General features: G+C 40.1%; 1 protein-coding gene across 37 annotated transcripts in view; it reads right to left on the reverse strand.

Annotated features, from left to right (window-relative positions):
- The window catches only part of ZBTB20 (zinc finger and BTB domain containing 20), a 478,527-nt gene that overhangs the window by 319,812 nt on the left and 141,661 nt on the right, over window positions 1-17,054 (reverse strand). Inside the window, exon 5 of one of the 37 annotated variants that reach the window (XR_005823617.1) lies at window positions 10,017-10,314. The exons of the other annotated variants lie outside the window; for them this stretch is intronic. The gene's annotated coding sequence lies outside the window, so the exon portion shown is untranslated. Of the gene's footprint in view, window positions 1-10,016; window positions 10,315-17,054 lie in introns of those variants that run through there. 37 annotated transcript variants of the gene reach the window in all.

Raw genomic sequence — 17,054 nt, forward strand, 5'->3', positions numbered from 1 at the left:
TGGGTTTCATGCATTCTTGCATATATTTGAACTTTTGATCGTTTTCCAAAAATTCACTGCTAGTATCCTAGGCAGCCATCACTGGGTAGTGATATGGGTCATTCTAGTTCAGAATAAAAGGAGATGAGTGTGACTGATCCTTTTTCTCAAGGCCAAATCTCATAACAAATCATCTGGAGAACTGCCAATAACTTCACTGAGACCAGAAATTGTCCCTACTGTTATCTAAAAAACTTCATATTCCTTATGAGAAAAGCAGGGTGCAATTCTCTAGCCAGACTAGATTCATTCTCCTATAGACTAGGAGCAGGAGAATCAGATGAAAGAGCAAAGAAAGGGATAGAAGTCTTTACTGCTGTCTGTACATAGTTGCTCATTGAATTCCAAAGTAGGTGTAGGGAAAGCAGCATTGCGTAAGTTCTTTCTGAGCAAAAGTGGAAATCCTACCTTTTTTTCTTTTTTTAAGAGCTATTTAGAACACTTTTAATTTATTAAATTATATAATACAGGCCTGTTCCTGTCTTAATCCTTTAGACTTAGCTCCCAGCAGAGGGTGAATGGAAGAAAATGAAGCTGGAATATAAACTACTTATGAAGTGCTTTTTGCCAGAAAATAAAAGGACAAAGTAAAAAAAAAATTTTTTTTGTTGTTTGTTTTAATTTCTTTGGAAAAAAAATCAGTGCACCTATACGAGTATGTGTGTGCATGCACATATGTCAGATTTACTGTAATAACAAGAAAGAAATGAGCTGATCTTTAAAAAGCCAGGAATCTGGGACTTGAATTCTCTGACTTCAATAGTGTTGCAAGGACTTGGAATGTGACAGATACTGGCATATTGGTCCTGTTTGTGAACGAGTGCTCGACTCTGATGCTTTATAGCATCTCTGTTCCTAAACAGCAAAACACACTACTCACGAGGCACATCCTGAAGACTTAGGATTTGATGTGCTATTCTTGACCTCTCCCTTTCCAGTGTGCAGTGCTTACCCTGTCAACTGCCTGGCCTGTTATTGACCTTTAATTTCACAATAGGCCTCATGTTGACAAATCACTTCGAAATGAGATCAACATAGATATGTAACTCATGGTATGATACAAACAGAAAGGAGTTTTCAAAAGCTGGTGAGCGCAGGAAATAAGCAGCAGCCATTACGTATAAGGGGAGTTACATGTTCGCTTTTGGCATGCTAGGCTGACATCTTCAAGTATGGTATTATATTGCTAAAGCACCTTTTTTTTTCCCTGAAAGCCTATAACATTTTTTTTTTTTTTTTCTTTTCTTGAACTAGTCCTATATTGTCTCTCAGTTCTGCTAGGCAGCCACCTCTAAGATAGAAGAGGGAGGCAGGTATACAAGTGGAACACGATACGAACCACCAGGGGGTAATGGGATTTTTTGGTTATTCCAAACACCACCAACCTTCCTTATCACCACAAACCTCTTATAGGAACACAAAGAGAACATATAGTAGGAAGACAATTTCACGGTGAATTATACGATAATCAATTTATGTGCCAGGGGAAAAAAAAGATGGAAGGTGGAGGGAGTTTGAGATGACTGCCCCCAACGAAGGAGTTTCAGTCTTGAGCTTCGTACCCCATAAGCAACCCCTCTAGCAAAGTTATCTTGTTCCACTGCTCTTTATGTTACGGGGTAACACTTAAAGTGATAGTTAACCACAGAATGTTTGTATTAAACATGGGCCTCCTGCTCTCTAGTTTCTATAATTTACAACAAAGAGTTTATTAAACACAACTCTTTCTGTCTGACATTCAAATCCATCTCTGCAACACACTCTCCTCTGGATTTGCGCCACAGAATGAAATGCTATGGAAAAACAAAATAAACCAAAACCCTGCTGTGGAAACAGGACAAATCTAGTTTCACATCCCCTGCAGAGAGAGAAACAAGACGGAAGTAAAAAGCACCAATGGAGCTCATAAAGCTTCACTCTGATCTCAGCCTCCACATTCTGGCAGAAAGCACCACCTAAGAGATGTGCTCTGCTTCAAGTGACAACAGCCTCTGATTACAGCATGAGCGCAAAAATATATTGTCTGTGAACAATTATTCCCAAACAAACTCTGAATAAGGGAAATCTGACGGCAGAATAAGGGGAAATGTGGTGGGAGGTAGGGCTGATCGCCCCCCTCCTCGCCAAGGCCTTATCTCATGCACCAGCCATCTGTAGTAGCTGTGCCTGCTACCTACAGCTTGTGGGCTCCGCAGAACCTCCTCTCCGCAGACTGCCTGCCTCTCGCATCGCGACAAGGTGGCAATCATTGCACCCGTCAGAAGCCTTCTCCACCACGGGAGGGAAGCTGTTGTAGTTTGGTAACAAAACCGGATCCTTTCCACAGGTCCCTTTTATCACAGGTACACACTTATGCTCCTTGTAACACTCGCATAGCGGCACATAAGCGGAAAGGAGCCCATCCCAACCCACAGATGCCACAGGGAGTTAAGGGAACTAGTGTTCGTTAACTCTTTTGATAAATCTCCAAAGAAAATTACATATTTGTTAGCAAGTCAATGCCCACAACAGGAACAGATTCTGAACATTTTGAACCTAACATGACAGAGAACGATGCACGCCTTTCACTACTCACAAATAACTATTCTTTAGTTACACGTTTGAAGGCAACCAACAACCCAGAGAGAAAAGGACGGTGGTCCTGAGGCAGGGATTCTTTGGGGGGAGGGTTACTTTTACAGTACAGGCACGTAAATATGTGCCTTAAGTGTACACACCCCTCATGTACTTAGGTACGTATATAAATGGATGGTAAAGGAAAGAAAAAGCAAACAACTAGATAACAGAGAGGCCACTGTGGGATCAACCAAGCTGTCATCTTACCAGCAAAACTGCTCTTAAATTCAGGTAGGAAACAGCTCTTCTGCAAGAATGCTTTGCCCAAACAGGGGAGATCCTTTAACCCCTTTAAGCCCAGGGGAGATCCTTTAACACCTTTATTGCTGAAAGCCTCCCACGATGCCCAGGAGATCATGTCCACTTCTGGAATTTGAGCTTGGTTCCTTGGCGTACGTGGCACTACGTATATATTCCTTGTTGGGCTCTTACAGGAAGATCATCTTTGAATCCCCTGTCAGAGGATTGTCTCCATTTTAGATTACAGTCCTCTATTTGACTAAAAAGACAGCATTCCGCTGTGATTTTTTTTGTGTTGTTAATTAATTCATTTGAGACTATTCCTTAAATTTTCTTTTTAATGCGTTTTTGTGTGTGGGTATTATTAATCACTTCTAAAGTTGTTTGCAACTGTCAGGGATTAAAAGTCTTTGCTATCATAACTATATAAATCTCTTTATATTATGCATGTTTATGCATATGTGCATGCACGTATGCATTAAAAAACAAAGCAAAACAAAAAACCTTCCAACTGCATCTTTCTCCCTCCTCCCTTCTCCATTCTGAGCAGGTTCCCGCTATCAACTGCTGGAGTGTGCTCACTCTACACCTAGAGCTATAATTATTTTGCTTTAATTTTACAAAACCTTTTGTTCCATTCCCACGAGCCCACCTGATCCTTATATTACACTTCTCTATTAAAACACTCATGCAGAACAAAGCACAGTTGTACTGATTCATAAGTAACTCGCCCCCCAACCCCCTTCTCTTTTTCTTTCTACTAGGCTCATACCTCTGACTGTAGTTTCATGACACTGCCCGTAATGCCAGTCCATGTTCCCATTTTTGCCTTGTTTTCTTTTAAACCTTTTTTTTTTCTTAATGTTCTTAGGGTCAAATTACACTATTGTTTACTTTTTTTTTTTTTAATTGCTGTCGTTCTCAGTCATTATATTATGCTCTTTGGGCATGACAACAGATATAGTGCATAGGGTGTTTACGGAATTTATTTGTTGTAATCAGACTCTAGGATTTATTTTTTTTTAAATGATTCACACAATACAGGCACTAAAGCTAGCCCAAAATTTTACCTGAGGCAAGGAGGAAGACCCTTTTTAGCCCAGCCTTTGACATCAGCATCCCCTATCTACAGGAAAAGGGCACAGAAGCTTACGTCGTGCTATTACCTGAGCATGGCCTGCATGAACCACCATGTTTTACAGAAGGACTAAACACACTGACAACATTTGCAACAGGATCTTCAGAGGCACTGGGCATTTCAGATTTAGGAAAAAAACAACAAAACACCTTCTCATAATTATTGCTGAAAACTGAAGGACAGAGCCCAGCTCATCAATAAAGATGGAAACAATAGAAGGGCTTTTCCGTCTATTTGTCCTGTACAACAACAACTTTGAGCTGAGACAGCCTTTATTTTCTGGCTTATAAAGCACCAAGCATGTTGTTAGGACTAAGTAACGGGTAAATAGTAATCAGCCAGAACAGTGAGGAGTGGATGCTTACGAAGGAAACAGTAGCAAAGGGGAAATAAATTGAGTTCTCAGCAGCCATCTTTCCAAGATGGAGAGCAGGACATTTTGCAGCACCCTATGGCACAAAGCTGGGGGTGACTACTGGAAACAGACCAGATGAAGGTGTGAGAGAAGCAAGAAGAGGAAGGGAAATGGCACGTGCGTTTCCTTTTTCCTGTGACACGTGTAACAATGGCGAATACTAATGATTTACAGCAATGAAAAGAGAATAACAGGGAAGAAGGGGAATGTGGCAAGGCAAAGAACAAACACGGCTGTAAAGGGTGCAAATGAAAGTTGCAATTTCCCAAAGAATAACCGTTCTGCACATTTTATGTAGCATGTCAAATCTATCAGATTTTCTCTTATTAAATCATCATTCTACAGCAACAATCATTCTCTCAATCAATCCCCCGTGTTGTTAACTCTTAGTAATGACTAACTTGGCAGGAACTGATGTTACATATATTTTAAAGTCCTTAGCACTGTTCTGTATTTTTTTTGGATAGTAAATTTCCTTTACATTTTGTCTTTTGTTTTTTAACCAGTTTTTAAAGGATGGATGCATTCAATTGGAAAATAAAGTTTTGTAACACACATACACACACACAGATTATGTTAGCTCAGGAAATTGGCAGGGGATAAGAACAATACCATTCACCTCCTGATTGCTGATTCAAATCTAGCCCAAGTGAGATAGTCACAGAAGCTGTAAACCTCCCATGGTGGCTTGTGATTTGAGATTATATTTTATGAATCTCAATCCACTTCAGGTCAAGAACCAGAATCGCAAATCCTCTGCCTCAATGAGCATTAACTGGCATCAGTGCAACACAGCAACATAGGAGATGCCAAAAAACACCAAACTGGTCCTGGATACAAAGTTCCCACTTTATCCTGAGAACTGATCATTAAGACAGGGTTGGTGCATACACGTGTGGAGCATGCACAGGGAAACGTATATCTCTCTCTCTACCAAACAGAAAAACCACTCCCCCTGTAGTCACATCTGCTAAGTGCTGCAACATTTACCTGAAATGTGAACTCCAAGAGTTCAAGACTCAGGAGTCCTAACTTTCCCCCAAACTAGAAGGTGCCTGATGTTATGCCCCTGTATTATGACAGAGCCAAGAGAGTAGGACAGTACATAGGACAGTAAAAGGAGAATAAAGCTAAGGTTTTCTATCCCAGTTAACGGAGGAGGATGCATTAAGCCTGTGCACACTCTTTACCCCCTAAAATCGAGAGGGGAACAGACAGACTTACTGCAGACTTTGGTCATCTTTGGTTTAATTCTCCTCCCTAGATGGGAGGAACAATTAAGGTATTTAATTTCGCAGACGAGTAATCCTGAGGAAGGCTGTGTTACACCTTTTACGTTATTAGGGACATGACTGGTTAGATGGTGATTAGGAGAGCTATTGCACTAAACAAAAATCCCATTGCAGCCAACAAAATAGTGATGTTGAGGCGTATTTCCCATGGCTCCTTCTTTTAGGGAGCATGAATGGTAGAATCCCTCAGGAATTACCTGCTCCAGTTTCCTCCCTTAGATACATCACTAACCTGAGGTGTATGTGAGGGGGGGAGGTCTCAGGACCCAAGAGTAGATTTAAGTTTTTCTACCATCTGTGCTGAAGTGTAGCCAATGCAAATTCCACCTTCAGATCTGCACTCCAGTGCCTCCCTGTTATGTTTCATTTCACACTTGTGATCTTTATTCCTTAGAAACAGGAAAAATGCACAGCTGATGAGCCATGTTTGCATGCAACTTGAATTTGTTCCTTCAGTAGCTGTAGTTTGGACGTGCACTTGACTATTCAAAGTGAAAGTGAGATAAGAAATAGAGCCGCATTTTATATGGACAACCATTCTTCATGCTACACAGGCATATTCAGAAGCAAGTAGGTCTCTTCAAAGTTTTCAGAGGCATCACTGAAAGCATTCACACACAGGAAATAACTGGTGAGAAGGTGAGATTTCCTCTTTTGCTATTTATTCATTTTTTTCTTCTTTTCCCTTTTTGTCAATGAAAAGAAAAGGGGAGACATTAACAGTGAAAATGATTATGGGTTTGATGGTCTTTGTCCACTATCACAAATATTAAAAATGGGTAGCCCTACAAGTTTTACAGGATACCTCTGCATACATAAACACGTAACTTGTTTGTGCTTCCATCACAGCAGTTCCAGTGAAATGTATAGAATAATTCTACATGTAGCTAAATAAAGAGAACAAGTACAGTTAAATTCAGCTGATAAAGCAGAAGAAAACAAAAACAACATCCCACAAAACTATTAAGAGTTGGGGGAAAAAGCACATCTTTTATATGAATTTAAACTTAAGATATGACAGAGAAAGATTATTTAATTTGGGAGATGTAAGGTTAATATTGTTGGTTCACTGGCAGAGATTTGAGATACACACTGGCATCTTTCTAAACCTACAGAAGTTGTTCTAAGTATGTTTTGGGGAGTCTCCAGAGGGAGCCAACTTGCCAAGGGAACCTGTACATCAGTGGAAGCACACATTACTCAAGATGATAAATTACAAGATGGCTTAATCTAGCAAAGCAAGGAACCAGTACTTCAACATAATAGGTAGAGTTTCACTGGAAACAAAAAACTCACTCTTGGAAGGCCCAGTAGACATTTTCAGCTCTCATTTAACATGAAGTTTTATGGTTACTAACTACACTTCAAAAACCTCTTGTGAACTTGCTGGGTGTTTTGGGGAGAGCTGATTACAGCAGGGATCAAGGGAACTCAAAACCTGAGTATGCTTCAATCTGCCATGCCTCTTGCAAGGAAAAAGGCGGCACCAGCCAAGCGTAGAAGCAGGAGTTCCACACATGCCCATGCTGATCTGCTGTGCGCTGTGATGATGTGCTGTGCATTCACAGTCTGAAGAGCAAATCTGGACTCTCGTGAGTCTTAGCCTTTGTGGAAGCTCAGATCCTTAGAGTTCTTTTAGCTTATTTAACTAACACGCTGGCCTTGCGTGCACTGGTGACTCCACCTATGTTGGAATCCCATCATTATTTTGTGTACCAAGTGACCCACCAGTTTTGGGAGTCTTTGCCAAGAATAAGAGGACACAGATGTTTACCATGACATTTGCATGACAAGGTGTTTATCTTGGATAACAGTATGGATAGTAACACAACAGTGAAAAAACCTGTTCACGTATTTCCTATGGGAAAAGGTCTCAGATGAAGAAAGAGTACCCAAAAGGAAGATGCTAGTACATATACATCCTAGACTCAGCCTTGACGTGATATCTGAACATGGATCAGGATTTGAATTTTACAATTAGGTTCACATGTCCTAATTAGTTTCTCAAGCTGCACAGAGAGCATAGGAAGGTCACTTTAGACATATAAAAGGAGACAATAGTAAACTTTTGAAAAAAACATTATAGAGACTAATTGTGCTCTGGAGGATTTATTTATTTACTAATGTAAACAGTGCACACTGAGATAACATCTGGCAATGTTTATTACAATGAAACCCAATCAATACTTCTGTCTGCTACAATATCTGTCCACAAAGCAGTCATTCCTCCTGGCACTCACAAGAATACTCAACTATCTGTTAGAGTAGCCTTAGTCAGCAAAAAGGGAGGTGGTCACCTGAATTCTACTATTTGAAACCCAAAAGAACACAGAGAATCAGGTGTACCTAGACACAAGAATGATGGTGGAAAGTCAGAGTGAGAGATAAAGCTCATAACATTGCAAAAAGCACGCAATTAATCCTCACAGCATTTCTAAAAGCAACAGATCCCAGGGTTGGTTTTTGTTTTTTGGTGTCTCTAGAGATTTACACTTTGGGCATTCCATTATTACTTTTGCTAGTAAGCTAACATGCCTTCTGTTGCATTTTACAGATACATCTAAAATCAGAAAATTTGACTTCTCATTTCCTTTTGAAGTTGGAATTCAGAAAGAACACTGAACTTCCCCACAGAATTGAAAAGCCAGAAATGAATTCATCAGAATTTCCACATAAGCCCTTCCATTCTTTTATATTCGCATCATTGCACGTCCCTGTAGAAAGCCTAGCAGCAGTCTATATCACTATAAAACATTCACTAGGCATAAGCTTAGTACTTACTGAACCTTCACCTTTCCTAAACCTGTGCCTCTTCCAGTCTAACAAATAGATTGACATGCAATGTCATGCATTACTACTACCTATGAGAGATGAACTTAAGCAAAAAAGATAAAACCACACAATATACACACACAAAACCAATATTCTGTTTTTCCCTTTTCACATTTTTAATTGATATAACTTTACTTTTCTCGAAACTGTCTTTTCCAAATAAAAACGATATGCCTGATTAATATGAATATACAAAAGTAAATGTACATTTGCCCCTCTTTATTTTCACATTTTGCTGGCTCACTGTTCAAGCTATTTCTATTTGTACAGGGCCTGAAGGTAAAACACAACCTTCTCTGCTACACCAAGTCCTGAGGCAAGAGCTCTGTTCAGAAGTTATTGTGGTGATACGTTACCTTTTTCCCATAAAAAACGTCTCTCTGACAAGATAATTGGGATTGTAGTTATGAAGTGGAGAGCGCGGGGAGGCAAGGGGACACAATTCCTTTCCCTGTCTACAGGTAGAGATCTACAGGGCAGCGAAGAACCCATTTTAGCTCAGCCTAGTAAACTGAGCAGTGACAGACAGTAAGCGTGGCCATCGCAGAGGAAGCTGTTGTATACCACACCAATCCCTGTAATTTGTATTAGGTAAAATTTGTGTTAGAATTTTTGGTTTAGGTTCTTACAGTTTCTCCCTTCTCTGTCCAACTGAGGTCTTACCATAACCTCAAGGAAGTGGCCTTTAGAAATGAGCTATGGAGGAAGCTTAGCATTAGAGAGAGATTAGCAAACTGGAGAGAAACACAGAAACACTCCCGAACACTGATACCAGCAAAAGTCCCACCAAAATAAAGGAAGGACCTACTTAAAGAACAATAGTACCATCCACCTCTTCTGTCAATTCAGCCTCATGAATTAGCGTTAGACTTGCAAATAAAGCTACTCAAATGTTCTGTGTAAGCGTGAAGACTGGGATTTCAGATGTGCAGAATGAGCTCCGTTAAAGTTCAAACAAAGACAGGCCAAATACACACTCAGTTTTGAAAGCTCAGCATCGAAAATGATCAGCCCGGGAGTCTCCGTTTGCAGATCAGTGCTGCAGAGGAGCAGAAAAGCCAAACTGAGGCAGGGCCTGGGGATTTTACACCTGGTTTTCAGCACAGCCCCTGCCTCACAGAGGTACAGTTTGTCTGAACTGGGCATGGAATTTGCCAGTTCCTCCTTGGCTCCACAGAAGGAAGATCTGTTCTGTTAGCTAATATTAAATCAGGGCTAAATAAGATGGGAGAGGGGAATAATTTCTAACCAATATAGTCTTATGAACTTTCACAAAAGAACTCCAAACAACCTAAAACAAGGAGATTAAAAGCAAAATAAACCTTCATTTGACCACTACTGGGCTAAAACATGCATGACAACTTATGTCATATATTATAAAAAAAGTTTAATCATGTTATTTCAAAAAACAACAAAACCACCTCTTTCTAAAGAGAGCATCATATGTTTATTTTTCTGCTGCAAATTGTTTTCCTCTACATCACCTAAGGAATTTCCTCCATTTCCTCCTCTACCTTGAGGATGAGAGCACAGCAGACAGAAGAGTCAGCACCTGCCCCTCATCCAGACAGCACTGCTGGAGAGGTGGGAACAGATGCACACATGCAATGCAGCAGGCATCCCATAACCTACCCTGCAGAGCCAGGCAGCTCAAGCACATATATTTGCAACACAACCTGGTTCCACTGAAAGGAACGTGGTAAAGTCCCACTGACTTTATCGAGGCCGAGATTTCACTCCATCTGTAAGACAAGCAATCAGAAGATGGCTGTACTCAATAAAGAAATTGTAAACAGAGTTCTGGTGGCAATTGCAGGTGACAGCACATTTGCATAACCTCTGTGTGCTACAAAGAAAACTTGCTTTGTCACACAGCTTACCTGCAGCCCAGAACTTCATTCTCCTGTTGCTCTCTCTAGAAAGCAGTAGAGGGAAGTTACAGGGAAAACCCTATCCCATTCAGACAGTGGGATGAAGTACTAGGAGCCGTAGAAGTGAGACTCAGTTTTACAAGATAGATACTCATGACTCCTACCATCTCATCATGGAGAATTCAGGAGAAAAAGTCCACTACCCTTTCTAGACTTCCACCAATGCCTACAAGAGTAATCACGACACAGCTCTAAGAATTAGTTCAGCATTAGATAAGAAACGCCTGTTCTGCTATACAGTATATTTCTTTTACAAGATTTCCTACGTATAAGGAGCCTTAAAGAATAACTACTGTATGGTAAAGATACATTCTAAACATTATGACAGAGAGAGCGTACAAGATTTTCAGAAAGTAAATGCTTTTAAATGTAATTAAATCACAATAATGATAATCACATAGCTGTGCCCTTGACAGTCTGACAATGCGGGGACATCAGAAATGTTTTCCACCATCGCAAGGCATGGGAAATATATGCCTATCTCATGCAGCTGAAAGGATAGGGGGATCTAAAAATGTATTTTAACAGCTGATAATTTCATAAAGAGTAGAATTTACCTGACACACCTGAATTTCTCTGGGACACTAAAGGCCGCAGCAAGGACAGGATCCATTCTGTGTTTCAGGGTAATTGCTGGTAAGAAATCCTGCTCGTGAAAGAATCACCAAACCTTTAGCCTCTAGAGCTTCCCTTTGACTACCTCCAGGCAGCACTCCACCCAGCGAGATTCTTACTTTTGCCCTCAGTACTTCCCAAATAGCGGATAAAGACCCTACCTCTGGGCTTTGAATTCCCCTCATAGTTAAGCACCTAAATGTTACTGCATCTAGCTTGAAAGCCCCTGTGATAAATTTCGACATGGTAGGGAAGGGGCCTTTCACCTTTCATCTCTGCAACAGGCTAAGGTTTCACATATGAGAAAACAACGAAATTTTCAGAACCCCAGAAATTCAGGGACTGTCTGAATACAAAGCTTTGGTCCAGTACCATTCCAAAAACCATACACATTAATGTAAGAGATTTCATATTTGCTACAGATTATAATCATACATACCAATTGTGATTATCTTCCTGCATTAAGAACTATCCTGAATCTTTACCAGAGAGTAATTCTCTGGAAAGGGCAGGAAAACATTTGAGGCGACTGTGACTGGTATCCTGAGGGAACAAAATATTTGCTAGATACCTAGAGCAGTACCGGCAGATTTTCTTCAGTGAAGTTCTCTTCAGTGAGCTCAAGAAAACCACAGCATAACCAAGACCAGTAAACAGAACAGGAGATTTTCATAGCAAATAAATGTCTTCTTGAATGGTAAGCGTAGAATATGGGCAGAGGTAGCTGTGAAGAACAGTATTTTCTAAACTACAAACACAAGGAAGAGACAGCAAATAGTATCATTTCTGGGGTCAATATCATATGGCAGAGAGGCACTGGCACAAATTCAACAGCACACTCAAGTGCTATCCATGCATAAATCAGTACCTATAGGAACACTGCGTATTGAGACTCGGGGATTTCTCACCTCTAATCATGCTGTATTTTCCATCAGGATGACACACTAATGCAAGTCCACACCCTCGTGGTCACCTGATTTCTGGGTTCCTCAGCACCTTCTCTCTGCATTCCTCAGGCTTGTGTGATGTCTGACTGCTGGAAATTCCCTCCAGTTGTTAACTACATCTAGGCAAAAGCTGTCATCTGCACACTAAGTCAGCTCAAGAGGTAATCATTTTATAATTGTTTGCTTCAGGAATCCAGTATCATTTGTTCTGGAGAAGTGACAGCCATTCACACATAAGAAGGCCAGTTTTGTATTAAAACAGGGCAAGAGACATGACAAAACAGATTACCCTCCACACTAGAAATCCTAATGAATGGAAAAGGAAACCGAGCAGAGATGAGAATTCATCTGTCTCTGGCTCAGACTCTGAGAATGAAGTTTGGCAGGTTTTCCCGTTGATGGTCTGATCTTGCAACCTACACTCACAGGAACTGTGCCACTATACCCTACACCTAAATGAACTGGGACTGCAGGATCATGACCTCAAACGGTCCATATTCAGAGAGGACATACAGTGATCTGGTGCAAAAATCCTGTCATTGCTGGGAATTACATGCCTAATTCCATGGAAAGGTTCTGCCAGTCTTAAAAGAGGTAAAATGAAATAATGCTCTTCCATTTTACAAAGTAATTACATTATTCAGAATTTCCATGCAAACATGAGCTGGAATGAGAAAGCATTAAGTAGACAAAAAAAGTAGCCTGCTGGGGAAAGCTCAGTGAAATTTTGATTCAGTGATGCCTTCAGTATTACTGACACAAACATTCTGTAAAGCCAGATACTTTTGCAATAGCCTTTAACAGCATAGACTGACCTGCCAAGTGCTCGCTGTCTCCAACCCAGCTATCTTGCTGACATCTGAAGGCTCCTAAATGAGACAGGTATAAAAAGAGGAGGGAAGGAGCAACGACTAGGTCCTTTTAAACCACAGGATCACCCAAATGCTATAGGATAATGACATGCATAGAACGAGAGATTCTTTTGTCATGAGGAAATATAGAACTACTAAAACACATATGGAATGACAGCGCATCCTGTCAGGATTTTGAAGACCCTGCAGAGCATGCATTGGCACCAAAGCCACGAACTTGTCAGCAGTGAAGCTCTGCAGATGATTTATTTAAAAATATATACGTATTCTGATCTCTCTTGTGCCAGTGGAAACTGATGAAAACAATAGATCAATTTTGATACAACTGTGATTTAAATCTATTCTAATCTATTATTTAGATACAGGGGCAATGACGGAAAGGAGGGCAATAAGAAGAACCAGATCCTCTATAGTAAAATTCAGAGCAAGACCACTTACACTAATGAAGAAAATAGACCAGAAAGTTTGGGTAACTGACATTCATCAGATTGCCCTACATCAGACTCTGAAATTCAAAATGATTCTGAAATTCAAAATGATTCAGTGAGAGTCTCCCCAGGGGCACTGATGCAAACATGGAATAACCACAATGCCTTTCTGTGGAGTCCCTCCCATTATACACTGGTTTAGCTGAAGAATTTCAGTTTGGATAGAACAAAATAAGAGGGCCAGGAACTGGAAAAGGCCAGGCCTGTATCATCTTTTTTTCCTTTTTTAGCTTATCCAGGAGCATCTCTGGCCAAAGATAATATATGCTTAATGGTCTTTACAATCATGATATATGCTCAATAATCTGTAGTCTTTCTTTTATCTCGAAGCTAGAGCAGCAAATGCTTTGATAAATGGAGTGAGATATTTTCCACTTCCACCATAATATCTTCAGGTGCTGAAATACTGAAGTGTTTTACAACTTACTGCAGTAGTGCTACTGAGGGAATCAGTGCTGATATTCCCATGCCTTTTTAATATGAGTGAATCACAACGCATATTCCTTTATATACTAAAGCAACCATGCACTAGAGAGCCATTTTCGTATCCTCATCTATTGTGGCCACTATTCTGTAAAAACAAGAGCTGCCACCTGTGATAAAAGTCAGAATTCTATTCATTTGTATACTACAATTGATACTCTTAACATATAGACCTAGAACAATAACAAACACCACCCTTAAGCATTTGCAAGAGAACAAAAAAAAAAAAAACACAAACCGTGATAGACTTGATCAACAATCATTTCCAGCGCTACTTTGTGCTAAGTTGTGGATGGGACTGATTAAAATCAACCTGAGAACTAACAATACTATTAGGCTGGACAATTGTACTTCGAGATTGGCAGTTTCACAAAGTGAAAATCTCTCTCAAGTATGTTTGCATGAAAATTCAGAAAACTGAAAGTTCATTATCTCCTCAGAAATTACTTTTTGCAAACTGCTTTACTCCAGCCCCATTACATACTCACTCTGATCATCAGTCATATTTGCACCTCCAAACCACCTCCATGGTCTATATCACAGGCTTTTGTACTAGGCTATACCTGGAGTGCCATCCAAATTTTCAAAAACAGTAACTGAAACAAATCAGCATTATTAGTACATTGGGAAAAAAAATAGACAGACTCACAGCAACCAAAAATCTGTCTTTTGGTGTCTATACAATTCCTTCCCCTGTCCTCCTCTAAAAAAAGAAGGGTCAAATCGAAATGCTGGCAGCCCACTGAAATCCTTGAAGAGACAGTATGGTTTCAGTTATGAGAGGATGGAAAAATGAGAACCCTAGGGATCTTTTGGGAACATTAAGCTTTATTAATCAGGAATGTACTAGCCACATACCAACATTCCCAAACGGTATGCTGAATCAGACAAATGCAAGGGAACAACAAAAATCATCTAGTTCAGCGTCTGTCTTATGGCACACCCCCAGAGGTGATTTTCCAACCCAATCCTTCAAAAAGAAACCTCCCTTGCTTCCACAGTACCTAGAGGTTGCGTGTTTTACTGCCTACACAGTCAGAACATGGTTCTTAATATGTAACTTGGTAATTTTCACTGCTCATTGAACTGATTTCTTTAGGTCTTTCTCCCAGTGGATATGAAGAACAATTAATCACTGTGCTCCTGATTATAACTTCTCACTCACTAGAATATTTTTTCTTACTCTCTTTAGTATATACAACAAAAGCAACACTTTTGGAAGCATATATTGCCATGTAGGACTCCAATGTATCCCCATGTCCCTGGGCCAGGTAAAAATCAAACAGTTTCTGCTTTCTAAATGATTTTAAGACTTGGACAATTTTTGCCTTGACAAACATTTATGACCTCTCCTCATTTCCACTGGGGTTCCACAGGTAGAAATCAGGGCAGAATTTATCCCCATGACTTTCTGGATTAATGCCTTAGTATAGGAAGGGGAAAAGGCAAAATTAATTCTCTTTGTTAGTGCTAAAACAATTCCTCAGTGACAGTCAGCCTCAAGACACTTATCTTTCTTCAAAGGAAGCATACTTCCATATTTATTTCACATTCAAACAAGTCTTCTCCAATGCAGTTTCTACAAGCCACTCCTGCATCTAAAAAGGGCTTAGTAAACTATTGAGGGCTCAAATTTTGTCAGAGAAATAGCAACTGGGAATGGACAGAGCTCAACAAAGCACGTATTAGACATGCAATTCTAGTTAAGACAGCAAGTTACAGGAGGATAGGGCAGAGCCCTTATCCATCAGGATCCACAAGGATCCTTGTGCTGTGAAGAACACGGTAGGGTAGCTTGTTTGTTGCTTCAAAATTCTTCCTTCATTTAAAAGCACTGCTGTGATGGACGAAGCCCTTCCTAGCCCTGATGTCCTGACACTACACATGCTGTATGCACTCTGGGATGCCAGCTTACTGTGTCACATTGGCTTGGGTTCTGCCTGTTCCTTTCCTTATGCCTGCAAGCTCAATTGAACTTATGAAAATTCAAACTGTCTTCTGTCTGTTTCATACTTCAACAGCAAACAATCAGTAGACAAAATGAATTTGTTCTCTGTAATTTGGAGTCTACACAAATGTCTCTGCTCTATAATACAGAAAAAGGGAATAAAGTTTGGTATGCAAGGTTAATTCAGCATGGAGGAAAGTAGCGGGGAAACAGACGGAGAGAGAACACAAACAATAAAATACTCAACAGTGGAGAGTGACATGAGAAATACTTCTGTAAATTGGAGTTGGCCTTGATACCTTTGAGTGATGGAATTAAACAAAGGCACAAGTGAGTTGTGAAAGATCACCCCCATGAGTAGCTGTATCTCCATCCCTCGTGTTTTGTCTACACAATATACTTATTAATAATAACAATGGTTACTATTTCTCCTGTAAGAGCTTTGCAAAAAACAAACTCAATAATGTTCACAGAGCTGTATCAGCACAAACCAGATTGAAGTGATCTGCTGAACAAGGCGCCAAGAGGTTAAACGACTTGTCCAATGCCACTCAAGGAGCCAGCATCCATCAAAATTAGAACATCAGATCTCTTGGTCAGTAATCAGATCACAAGGCCACCTAAGGCTGAAACTATGAAAAATCTCACTTTTTAACAAAAATAATGAGTTGTATATTCTTTACGCTGCTGTTGTCTAAGACCAATAACAAGCCATTAGTCTGAGAGCACATCCAGTGCATCTCTTGTATAAGTTTTCATTGTGTGCACAGATTTTTTTTTCTTCCACACACAAAATGCTTTCCCTTCTGCCTCATTCTAAAATGAGGTACATGCTGAATGCCAGCAGAGGTAACTAACTCCTCATAGTGGACTTTATCCTATTTCGGGTTAATTGCAAACAGTGAAGTACTTACGCACATCTTTAAAGTTAAGCTTTTGAGTAGTCCTGCGGAGCTCAGTGAATCTACTTGCCTATTAATCTACGTAATTTTAGTAGATTAGCTAAACTGAGCACCCAGCATAAGAAGAATCAAGCCCACAGACCTTTCCCACTAGGAGCATGCCTGCACTCCATTAAAAGGCTGTATTTTTATGCAATTGCCTGCCAGATGTTCACGTGTTGTGAATCTGTATTCTCCTCTAATGCCATGTATCAAGTCAAGAACACTTTTATATCAGCTGAAAATTTAGCCCCTTT

Source organism: Cygnus olor, chromosome 1 (genome assembly GCF_009769625.2).
Source record: "Cygnus olor isolate bCygOlo1 chromosome 1, bCygOlo1.pri.v2, whole genome shotgun sequence".
NCBI classification, from domain to species: domain Eukaryota; kingdom Metazoa; phylum Chordata; class Aves; order Anseriformes; family Anatidae; genus Cygnus; species Cygnus olor.